At 37.6% G+C, this 12,590-nt stretch overlaps 1 protein-coding gene and 1 long non-coding RNA gene across 3 annotated transcripts in view; one reads left to right on the top strand and one right to left on the bottom strand.

Annotated features, from left to right (window-relative positions):
* The window catches only part of LOC131192189 (uncharacterized), a 50,883-nt gene that overhangs the window by 3,634 nt on the left and 34,659 nt on the right, over positions 1-12,590 (top strand). Inside the window, exons 3-4 of one of the 2 annotated variants that reach the window (XR_009153663.1) lie at positions 2,719-2,788; positions 3,621-4,941. The exons of the other annotated variant lie outside the window; for it this stretch is intronic. This is a non-coding gene — a long non-coding RNA (uncharacterized LOC131192189). Of the gene's footprint in view, positions 1-2,718; positions 2,789-3,620; positions 4,942-12,590 lie in introns of those variants that run through there. 2 annotated transcript variants of the gene reach the window in all.
* Positions 1-12,590, bottom strand: part of MAP7 (microtubule associated protein 7) — a 107,218-nt gene that overhangs the window by 94,011 nt on the left and 617 nt on the right. The gene's annotated exons all lie outside the window — the stretch shown is intronic.

Raw genomic sequence — 12,590 nt, 5'->3', positions numbered from 1 at the left:
GTGTAAACTTTTGGGCAAGAAAGATGTAAGAGCGTTCTGAATAATCCGTATTTAGCATATGGCATCTATACATGACATATATTAACATCTTTCTGGCCTGGTGTAGGATGATGCTTGAGCTACATGACAATTAAAATTGACAATAAAAAGGATCCCACTGCAGAAAAAGAGATAGGGATAAATAGATGCATAACCAGTGACCACCAGAAAGCAGGTCCATAGAAAACATTCCCTGTCTTAGAGTACCTGGAAATTATAAATTCACTCTCCCTTCCCCTACCAACATCACTCCAGCAAGCAAGCAATAACCAAAAATACTATGACAGATGGGATGACAAAATCCAAAGGGATTAGACTAGATCAAGAAATATTCATAGAATCCACGTGGCTTAAATCTCAAAAATAGAAGTGGCTATCCATATGCAAACTCACACACAACAAAGCTAGCTTTGCTTCATTGTCCATTAAGTTCCAAACTTCTAGGAATTCTGGAAGGAATTCTCATTTGTTCACAAATGTCCTCTTTCTCTCTCTCTCTATTTTATTAATCAAATTTGTATCCCATCACAGTCACAAAACACTCAACAGCTCAAAAAAGAAAATGCAATAAAATATAGAAACATAAAGACAAAGCAAGAGGCATATTGGTCTAGTGGTTAAAGCACCAGGGGCTAGAAACCAGAAGACTCTGGGTTTTAGTTCTGCCTTTGGCAAGAAAGCCAATAACTTTGGTCCAGTGACAGTCACTCTTTCATGATGTCAGTCTCGGCCAACAGTCTAATTGGTCAATGCCTATTGCAACCAATGAATCAACACTCAGTTGATCCAAAAAAAAAAAAGCAGACCCAGCACTTGTGGAAAAATACCAGAAAGATAAATTAGATATAGGAATATAGAAATAAATAAAACCCAAATATAATATATGGCCTCGGCCTCCAAAGCCCTCTGAAAAAATATTGTCTTCACCTTTTTCATAAACACATACGTTTATTCTCTGTCTCTCTGTCTCTCTCTCTGTGTGTGTCTCTTTCTTTCTCTCTCTCTCTCTCTCTGTCTCTGTCTGTCTGTCTGTCTGTTTCTCTGTGTGTGGGGGGGTCTCTCTCTCTCTCTCTCTCTCTGTCTCTCTGTCTCTCTCTTTCTCTCTGTCTCTCTCTTATACACACACACACACACTAGACTCAGACACAACATATAGTATATGTTTCTTTCACAACCTGCCCCTGGCCAGAAGAATAGAATCATTCAAAGTCTTGCTACGATCAAGATATTAGTGGTGACCCTTGAGGCTTTCCCTTCCGTAAATCCTCTTTATATAAAGAAAGGATTGAGATGCATGATCACGGTTCAGTGGCTTTGATGCAGACGGATGACTTCTTGAAGGCAGAATGCACCTCTGGGGAATTAAGGCCTGGATTTGGTGTTATTCTTTAATTCCTTGTCTCTTATTAACCTGCTGCATAACATTCAGTAAGTTACCCAAGTTTTTCATTAGCAGCCTGGTTAATGGCCATGCTGTCTGGGAGTAATGATCTGCATTCTATGACTTTCTTTCTTGAAGGGAGTTCAGTTTTGTTTGGGTTTTTAATTTCTCTTTTCGTATCTAGCTATTTTGGTTATTTTTCTTTCTATTTATACATTAAAAGCAATAAATGAAGAACAAATCCTACAAAAGCTTCGCATGGGGGGATCAAACCAGGAGTTCATAGAGAGATATTTTTTTAAAAAGGGGGGGGGGACAAAAAGAAAGAGAGATGACTAAAGCTCTGATGAATACTCCTTCTGGCACTGACCTCAATCATACCTCCCCAGCTTTTCCCTTTTGGGGGGTGGGCAGTAATTAGGAATAAAATAATAACATGAAATGTTGAGGCATCCTAAATCATGTGGCATGGACATACATATTTAACTGTATTAATTGGAGGAAGGAAGAAAAAGCACCATACAACTGAACAGCTGCTCTAGGGTTTAAGCCTTCACTTTCAATGTACTTTTTTAAAAGTAGCATGTTCTCCTCAAGTTATCACAAACAAGCCCAAAGACTTTACTTAGATAACAAAGATCCCTTTCAAAATAGGAAAGGGCTCTGTGGCTCAGACTGGTAAGACAGTCTGTTATTAACAGCAGCTGCTTGCAATTACTGCAGGTTCAAGCCCCACTAGGCCCAAGGTTGACTCAGCCTTCCATATAAGGTAGGTAAATGAGGACCCAGATTGTTGGGGGCAATAAGTTGACTTTGTATATAATATACAAATGGATGAAGACTATTGCTTGACATAGTGTAAGCCACCCTGAGTCTTCGGAGAAGGGCGGGATATAAATGCAAAAAAAAAAAAAAAAGGACACAGCTATAACTCATTATCCTGTACTATATTCAAGCTTATGGCCCTGAATTGAAAGGAAAAAAAATGTGATTTTTTTTGTATGTAAATTCCATGATATGTACTGTATGTGTTTTTTAAAGTTAAACTTTTCTTTTAAATCCTGAGTTTTATAATATTGTTTTAAATAAATAATATGCACAAGATGGTAGATCAGCAGCAATGTGTGTCCATGTTCTCATTAATGAAGGACAAAAAAATTATATTTTTCATCTGTAGTCTTGTACCATTCAATTGTCTTATTTGAGTTAACAGTAGTGATTTGTTCTGTTCTTAACATTACCAGAAACTGCAAATATTGCATATATATGAAATTACATTGTTGCTATATTCTTTTTAGAACTAAGTCATACGATAGCAATTATCATTAACATACAAAACAGACAAAATAGATACCAGACTTCATTAAGGTAGGAGACTTCTGTTCTACACTAATTGAACCTTCCATTAGTAAGTTGTTAAACAATTGTTTATGCATTACCCCATATTAATTTGATTTTTCAACATGACTTGCAATAAACAGACAGTTCCACACCTTTTTCAACCTGGTGCCTTTCAGACAAGTTGCAGTTCAATTCCCACAATCCCTACCTTGGATTGCCTAAACTGAGTCTTCCTGTGTTCTAGAGCTAAGATGTCAAAACTTTATCTCTATGCACCCACACAGAGAGGGAGGGGTGAGAGGGAGAGGGTGAGAGGGAGAGGGTGAGAGGGTTAGGGTTAGGGTTAGAGAGAGAGGGAGGGAGAGAGAGGAGAGGGAGGGAGGGAGAGAAGGAGAGAGAGAGAGAGAGACCTGGCCATTTTTGGAGTGTGGAATGGCCCCAGCCAATCATGGCATGCTTGGTATGGACTTCAAGTTAATAGAATTTCTCCATCTTGATCTAAAAGTGTTGAAAATAAAACAGCCTATTGTTAAGACAAAAATATAGCTAAAACTAACCAGACCCATTTCCGTCGCCCACAAAGAAGAAGAATGGCATTCATAATTTACAGGAATAGCTTTCTTTTTCACTTAGCTGATTATCATCTGGGTTGGAAACTGCGAAGTGTAGTCAGGCCTGCTGAGCGTTGGGCAAAATACTAAAGTTGTGGACTACAGTAAGAAGTTAAAAAAACATTTAGAAATCATTTCCACACTGTTCTCAAGAAAACAGTATGGATGCATACATTGCCAGGGTTTGCCTTCTACTTAGAAACTACCTTTTCTCCTCCTGTTCTAATAGAATTTTTTTTTGCCAGTAGCTCCATCTTGTGGCTCTGTCGGTGCTTATTGAAATGCTGTGCCAGCACCCAAACAGAATGACTGAACCTAAAACCAGGAGTGTAATTCTGAAGCACGTTGCAGTTGTATTTTCTGTATTTAATACCCTGTATTTAATTTTCGTACAACTTCAGACAAAAAGCTTGTTCTCTGTTTTAGGCATGATTTATATTAACAGGAGGAAGAAATTGATAACATTTCTTCCTATATTTACTGCACTTGCTTCATTTTAAATAAACCAAAATGGTGAGATGCATTTATTCTCCAAGCGTAGCAGTGCATTTATGCTTGGATATTATATTCTAAGAATTCAGTATTGCTTTACAAAAATTGCATCACCAAAGTTGTAATTGTGAATCAAAAGAATAGATCATCCTAACATAAAATATAAAACTCTACTAAACAGATAATTTCCTCAATACTGTCAAACTATTTACTAAGTCTGCACTACTATTAATCTTGTCATCGTTCCCATCACCCATCTCCTCCCATTTAAGATTATATGACTGTAACCTTGTTGCTGGTATCCTTATGATTTATATTGACTGTTTCCTAATATGATTTGATTGCTTATTTGTACCCTATGACTATCATTAAGTGTTACCTTATGATTCTTGACGAATGTATCTTTTCTTTTATGTACAGCTTATGCACCAAAGACAAATTCCTTGTGGGACCAATCACACTTTGTCAATAAAGAATTCTATTCTATTCTATTCTATAGTGCCTCCCAATGGATGAATGACACTTTCTTCTGCCCTCATAATCTATTTGTCAATCAGGTTCAAATACTATAATGTGGTCCGTTTAATTTGTCTTAGTGTACTGCAAAAATCTAGATAAATTTCTGAATTATGTTGCTTGTTCTCCATGAGATATTAGCAGAGTTTGGGCTCTGGATCTCTGTTACTGCCTTATGGTAATCATCTAGATCAGGGGTGTTAAATGTTTTGCAACTTTTTCCCCCTTTGCCAAACTGGGTGTGGGCATGGCCAGCGTGTGATGCATCTGGCCCATGGGTCACGAGTTTGACAGCTCTGATCCAGATTTTTGCAACCCATGCAGCTATAATGTCGATAGTGTTTATAAGGCCTAACACAATTGTTTCTAAACTTAGTGTAACTAACACAGCAAATTATTTTTAATGACAGTAGTCAAGCAAACCTTGGCTTAATGTTACAAGTGAGCTCAGCTACGGAATTATATCAGTATTGTTCATATCTGAGATGAACTATAAAACATCACACAAATAGTCCTTGAGTTACAATGGCAACTGGGACTGAGATTGCCATCATTAAGCAATGCAGTCGTAAAGCATGACATCATGTGATCACATCACTTAGCGACTGCAGTTCAGGAAGACCTGATTGTCATTGTAAGCACCAGGAAAATGTGGTTCAATAAGGAAGAAGCATGACAGGAAGTCTCAGGTAAGAAGTCTGGGAGTGCTGCAGAGGGATGGGGGAGGCCCTTGGACACTTGAAGCACATTGTGTGCAAGTTAGAGGGGACTGCCGCAGTGTGGCATGAGCTCTGGGAGGTTGTGTAAAGTATAGGGTGCATGAATGCATGGGCTGAACTGCAGGGAGGCTGGGAAAATAAGGCATAGTGTATAGGTAGTCCTCGACTTAGGACCACAATTGAGCCCAAAATTTCTGTTGTTAAGTAAAACACTTGTTAAGTGAGTTTTGCATCATTTTACGAGCTTTCTTCCCACAGTTGTTAAGTGAATCACCACAGTTGATAAATTAGTAACCCAGTTGTTGAGTGAATTTGGCTTCCCTGTGATTTTACTTGTCAGGTCGCAAAAGGGAACCTGCAATGGTCGTAAATATTGCCAAGCATTTGAATTTTGATCACATGATCACGGGGATACTGCGAAGGCCGTAACCGTGAAAAATGATCATCAGCCACCTTTTTCAGTGCTGTTGTAACTTTGAATGGTCACTAAATGAACTGTTGTAAGTTGAGGACTACCTCAACTTGCATGCATGCAGCATGCATATGTGTATGCGAGCGCAGGGAGTCTGGGAAAAGAAGGCGCAGGATATGTGCATGCAAGCAAAGAGGCCGGGGAAAGGGGATGTTGGTGGGTGTGTGGCTGTGTGTGAAGGCGGGGAGGCAAGGGAAAGAGGGCACTGGCGAGTAAGCAAAAGGATGAAGAGAGTGTGGTGGGTGTGAACACAGAAAGGCAGAGGGGGATATTTACCTAAGCAACTTGCCGGCCTCTGTATTGACTTTGCTTGTGGGAAACCAGTAGAGAAAATCAACAATGCCAACCACGTGATTTTAAGATGCTGCAAACATTTTCAAGTGCAAGTTGACTGCCAAGTGCCCAGATTTTGTTCACATGACTCCAGGGACACTAGAATAGTCAGAACTTCCAGGACCGGTCGTAAGTCTCTTTGTTTAGTGCAATTGTAAATTCAAACAGTTGCTAAATGAATAGTCATAACTGAAGGACGTCTTGTAATGTTCATTCATTACCTCTTCCCTTTATTTATAAAAAGCCTAGAACTGTTTACAAAGCATTACAAAAGTGCTCTAGGAACTGGAGAGGTGTTTGTGACATCAGTGTATCAATAACATGAATGTTCTCACTCTGGCTCAAACACATACCGTAATATCACAACAAAACCACAATTCTTAAGATAAAAACTGCAAATCAGACTGTTGTGGAAACCACTGCATAATTTAGGAGTCCATCTCTAACCTACTTTGGTGCCCAACAGCTTCCTCACTGCACCTGACTGAATACAACTTTATACAATATATAATAATAAACCAAAATACCAGCCTTCAGCATCATTTTTATTTATAAGAATGACTTAGGCATCAAAATAGAATAGAATAGAATAGAATAGAATTTTTATTGGCCAAGTGTGATTGGACACACAAGGAATTTGTCTTGGTGCATATGCTCTCAGTGTACATAAAAGAAAAGATACGTTCATCAAGGTACAACATTTACAACACAATTGATCAATATAAATCATAAGGATTGCCAGCAACAAGTTATAGTCATACAGTCATAAGTGGAAAGGGATTGGTGATGGGAACTATGAAACGATTAATAGTAGTGCAGATTCAGTAAATAGTCTGACAGTGTTGAGGGAATTATTTGTTTAGCAGAGTGATGGCCTTCGGGAAAAAACTGTTCTTGTGTCTAGTTGTTCTGGTGTGCAGTGCTCTATAGCGTCGTTTTGAGGGTAGGAGTTGAAACAGTTTATGTCCAGGATGCGAGGGATCTGCAAATATTTTCACGGCCCTCTTCTTGATTCGTGCAGTATACAGGTCCTCAATGGAAGGCAAGTTACCTCATTACAGGTAGGCCTCATTACAATTCTTGCTTAAGAAGCATGCTCAGAAAACCAATTAAAAAAAAGTAAACAAGAAGAGCATCAAGAAATAAGGGCTGGAAAGAGAATAATGGGCAGCTTTTGGGGAAAATAGCTGCTTTCTAATTCATAGTCATATCCCCCCTCGTCAAGATCAGGATTACAGCTATTTTGAAAGGCATTCACAGCATGTTTCAAAATTCCAAATGTTCTCACCAGGTTAAGTGAAATCCATCTGACTTCTACTTTCTTAGTTGAAATGTCCCCCTCACACACACACTTTAGAAGGGGTACCAGCATTCACTGGCTAGTTTGTTTAACATGGTTATATTTGCTTTTCCTCAAAATGTTCCATTAACAGAAGATATATATATATATACAGTAACCTGGGATCAAGAGAAGCTTAATCAAATCAAAAACAAAACCTAAGCTGCTTGTACTACAGAATTACAAAGAAATAGATTTTACTATTCTGCATATCATTATAAGAATTTAAATGTATTTAAATGTAACATGCCACCATGTTAATCACAGGCATGAAATTAAATCAAAGCAGAGCCATATGTTAAGATGCAATTTTTACTTTCATCAAATAGGAAACAATATATTTAGGCTTCTGAATGTAGCAAACACAAGGCAGAAATTAAAATTTTCTATGGCTGTTAAGTTTCTGTTTAAAGGCATCCAGCAAAGAAATCCCAACAAAGTTCTAAATAGATAAGACTACTGTATTGTTCTGAACTTACCCTAACATTCCATCTATCTTCCTGTTTATAAGTCTCTTTATATTTCTTAAATGTTTTCTGCAGTATTGCTAGCCAATGTTTTTTGGAAGACAAAAGAAACTTCAAGAAGAAGGGAGAATAGATAATATTCCCTTTCCCCTCTTGTGGGAATATCCACAAGCGGAAACTTGTTAAAATGGATGTTGCCATGAGCAAATATCCTTGGTGCTCTTTGAGTGTGGATGTTTACTTGCAGGTATTTCGTTAGTCAACTAGCTAATAATTTCAGTGCTAGAAGGGAGTAGGGTTTACCTCCTATTTATGTACAGTAGCTTGCCCTGTCAATCTTGATGAGGATGTTGTTTTCACCTTGGTACTTCCTTGTTTAGTTGTTTTCTGCCTGATTGTTTGTCTGATGAAGTAGTTCCTTGAGTTGGGTATTGATTGCTACTTGTTGGCTGCTGTTAATCCTGGAATTAATTCCTGCTTATCTAGGTATTGATTAATTGGAGAGGAAGTATTCTGTCTTTTTGTTTCTTTTTTAGCTTTTTTACTGTCTTTTTTGAATGGTGTGTACATATTGTTTATCTCTGAATTGATGGTTGATTTGTCCGAGTGCCAAGAACTTCCAACATTTTTGGATTTAGCTTGGACTAGGATGCTTTACAGTTTGCTGACTGAAACTATGGTTAAGTCTGTCCTTGTGAAATTAAGGAATTTTCATTGTGTCTACTGACACGCTTCTGATGTGTTCTGCTACTCTTCTATTTATCTTTCTTATATAATGGCTGCACGCTGTATGTTGTATGTCCTGTTTTTTTCTTTCTGGGCTGCTGGGCCTTTTGGTTTACTTAAAATACTTTGGACAGGTTGAATTGGTTTGTATGCCATGATGTTGCTGATTATAATAGTCTGTTGATTTTTTTCTGAGATGTTTTTGATGTATGGCAGTGTTATCTTTATCATCAGTTGTGTTGGTTTTGTGGCAGTAGGTTGAGTGATCAGGCACTTTTGGATAAAGTTGCATGGATAACCATTTGGTTGAAATATGTTGTATATTTTCTTTTTCTGTGTTGCTGCAATGCATTTGTCCTCATCTGAATAACGTTCTTACGCAGTTCCTCTTGTGGGAAGTTGAGTTGTTATTTGGGTACAGGAGGACTTGGTTAGTGTGGTTCATTTTTGAACAGATTTGTCTTTCTAAACTTCCCACCGTTTCTTTTGCTGATGAGGATATCCAGGAAGAGTGGTGTGTTGTTATTTTCTTCTTTCAGTGTGAATTTTATTCCTTTGAAGATCTTGTTGATTGTTTCATGTGTCTTCTCTAGTTGTTCCTCTTTTATTATGACAAAAGTGTGGTCTGCATATCAGATCTATACTTTAGGTTATATATATGGGAGTGGTATAGGTTGTTTTTTTTAAAAAAAAATCTGCATTACAATCTCTGCTATAAATCCTGAGAATGGTGATCCCATTGGTGCTCCTCTGATTTGGTCATATATTTGTATATCAACCTGAAAGTAGGTAGTAAGGCACAAATTGATGAGGTCCATGATTATGGGTATTTAGATCTTAATTTATTTGGTTAGATTCGGGTGAGTTTTTAAGTACTGCTGCCATGGGCTCTTTTGCTAATTCTGGGTTTTAGATATAAAAAGTGCTATGACATTGAATGAAACCACCATCCTTTTCTATTATTAGGTCTTTGATTTTTCTGGAGGAACTGTACTTGAGAACTGATAGAATATTTGATCCCTCTGTAAAATGACCAAGCTTTTTTTTTCCTAAATTCTTTAACTGTACAATTGTACATTGGGGTTGCTGGTAACGATACAATGGGAAAAACAGGTATGTCAGGATTGTGTATTTTGGGGTGTCATAGAAGCATGGGGAATGGATCCACTGCTTTTTATCTATCCCTGTCCTCCTTTTGTGATTTGATCTTTCTCGGTTAGTTTGTTCAGGATTCTTTTTATCAAGGAGTCTAGTTTGTATATTGGGTTGGTGTTTACTGGGTGGGATGTAGGTTTCTTTGTCTTCCAATAATTATTTGGGTTTTTTATACATTGTGATCATGGCCATAATAAATATGGTTCAGCTTTGTCTTTTGGGATGATGATGATGTTTTGATCCTTCTTTAGGATTTTGAGAGCTGTGCTGTTCTCTGTTATGAGGAGTGACGTCTACCTCATGTTTCCTTGGCTCTCTGAGTTGATACACAGATTAAATTATTTCGAATCCCAAAATTTAAATGCTTACAGAATTGCCTCCCTTGATACTGGCTTTCAGATTCATCTGTTTTTGAAGAAAGTCATTGAAAACGCAGAAAAACAAGCTATTTATCAGCTTAATGCTATGCACTGTTAGAAATCACAGGGTATTTAACTCTGCATAACAGCAGATTATTAATGCATACTTGTAACTGGAAGAATTAACCTTTCATTCTTTCCATGTTAAGAATTTTAAAAAGAAAAGTGTGAATCTTATCTTTGTGCCCTAGTTCCATTTCTGTTCCTTCTGAAGTGCTTATAACATTATTAGGTTCTCCCACTATGTAACTTGATTCCTGACCCTAGTCTACACAAATCTTGAGCAAAACCCTTTTCTGAAAGTCTTTCTTTTATCCCGTCCATCAGACTTTTCGCCAAAGCCATATGACATCCCATTGTCTCGTGCCATTACAGTCCTTTCACTTTTCTATATCATTCGCCTCCTATCCAAAAGTGAGTTGAAATCTCTCTGTGCAAGGGTTTCATCGCTTGCTTCTACATTCTGTATCATATTTATACTAGCAGCATTGTTTGAGACTAAGTGAATCACAGCAGTGGGCAAGATTTCTTTTTCTCATTAAAAAAAAAAAAGGCTTGATGTATGTAATGAACAGAAAGGGCAAATTAATAGTTATAATTATTTACCTGATTGGGTGAGAAGAGCTTTCTTAGATGTATTTTATTTGCATTATATTACTTTCCCTCTCCTAAACATTCTTATTCAAAACTTTATTTTCAACCTCTCTGGAAATTGTTTCAAGAAAACGACTGTGTGTTTTGTTTAATGATAATACAATTTCTGTATGCCAAAATTAAAAACCCTCCCATAGCATGGAACAGCACACAAACGAAATAGTGAATGACAAAGGCAAGGCTTACTTCAATATTTAATTTCACCAATATAATTATGGCATGAATAGGAGTAAACACGGAAATACAAAGATGCCCAAACCATCTGTAATGCTAGCCACACTTAAAACGAGAACACAGTGAACATGGAATTGGCTATTTCCGTTCTGAAAGCTAGCACAAATTAATATGTCCAATCATTAATCCCACACAGTATGCACAGCTTTGATAACTGTATTTTTGGGTACAAGTCCAAATTTATTGCTATGAGTCATTCCAAGCAAATTATCCATGCATATATTTCCATACACACTGTTTGAATGCAAAACATATACCCGCCTTTTAGCAGAAAGCTTTCAAATCTGGTTAACCACACTCTATAAAAACTGCTGTGCTAAAATCCTACACTCTCCAAGGACTACCAACCAAGTTTAAAAACAAACCTTGCAAGAAAAATGAGCACAAGATCCTAGTGATGATGACCTAAACTAGGGCACTGTATAAATATTTTAAAAACTAGATGCAAAGGTACCAAAAGCAAAAAGTACTATGAATCACTGCCGAGCCACAAATCTATGGGGTAAGGATGAATTGCAAACAGAAGGCAGTCTGATTGGGTTTTATATTCCAAATTTTCAAAACCTGAACTTTTGTGTCAGTAAAAATAGGTTTACAGGTAAGGTTTCCACATCTGGGCTACAAAAACAGTAGTCAGACACTAGAAGGCATTAAATAATACAAAAATTGCTAATCTGAATGTTTGTACCCCAGATATGTCGGTCCTGTCTATCTCAAGACAGGAGCCGAAGGCCAGTTGTGAACAACCAGTTGTGGAGTTGTGACATCTTCTGTGATAAAAATGGTTTCTATGGGAAGAATTTTAAAGCTGATTTGGTCGTATGGGGAAGTTAATCACATGTGACAATAAGGATGAATCAATCTCAAGGCCACAATTCCTTTCAAGAGATCAGGTGACGACATTGAAATATAAATTGCACCAGGGAGACATTAGGTTTTATTATCCATGCCAAGTCATCTTGAGCATTACAACATGGCAGGATAAAGCCACTGCTCCACCTACAGGACTGAGTCACAAGCATATATGCCATATTCCTTTTTAGGGAACTATGGTCAATTCAATGCAAATGACAGGTGTCTGATTACCTTCCTCCTACAAAGCTGTATGCAAGCCTGCTTTTGAACAGAGATAGCAAATTTCAGGAGAAATTTCAGCTCTGCCTTTTCTAAATTGTTTACACAATTTGCTCCCTTTTTCAAGAATCAATAACAGGGAAACACTGCATTAAGATTCCACTCTTTTAAGATTCCACTGAAATAAAGATTCAACCAAAATAAATATTAATATTCCAGTGAAATATGGGGATATGATCCAACATCTTAAGAGCAGTACAACAAAAAGAAGAAATTCCCACTGGATTTGATAGTTCCTCTGTAAGTCTTCCTTTAAGAGGCACAAGACAAGGTAGTACAGAAATATTTTCGATAGGTTTGAGTTCCCTGTCCTGGCATCTCCGTAATAGAAGACTTCATACAGCCTAATCAATTCGTAAAGGCATAAGATACCTTGTGGGGGAAAAACGAGACAGCAGACAGGATCAACAACCCTCATTCCAGGGCTTCTGTCACACAAGCCATTCATTCAGAATCCAATCTGGGTCGGTCAACCGGGATCGACCCAGATCGGATCCTGGCAACATTATCCAGGTATATTCATTCGCGAAGCCATTAATTCCCTTTATTCCCATTATC

Source organism: Ahaetulla prasina, chromosome 1 (assembly GCF_028640845.1).
Source record: "Ahaetulla prasina isolate Xishuangbanna chromosome 1, ASM2864084v1, whole genome shotgun sequence".
Classification (NCBI taxonomy): domain Eukaryota; kingdom Metazoa; phylum Chordata; class Lepidosauria; order Squamata; family Colubridae; genus Ahaetulla; species Ahaetulla prasina.
This window is presented reverse-complemented; position numbering and strand designations above follow the sequence as displayed.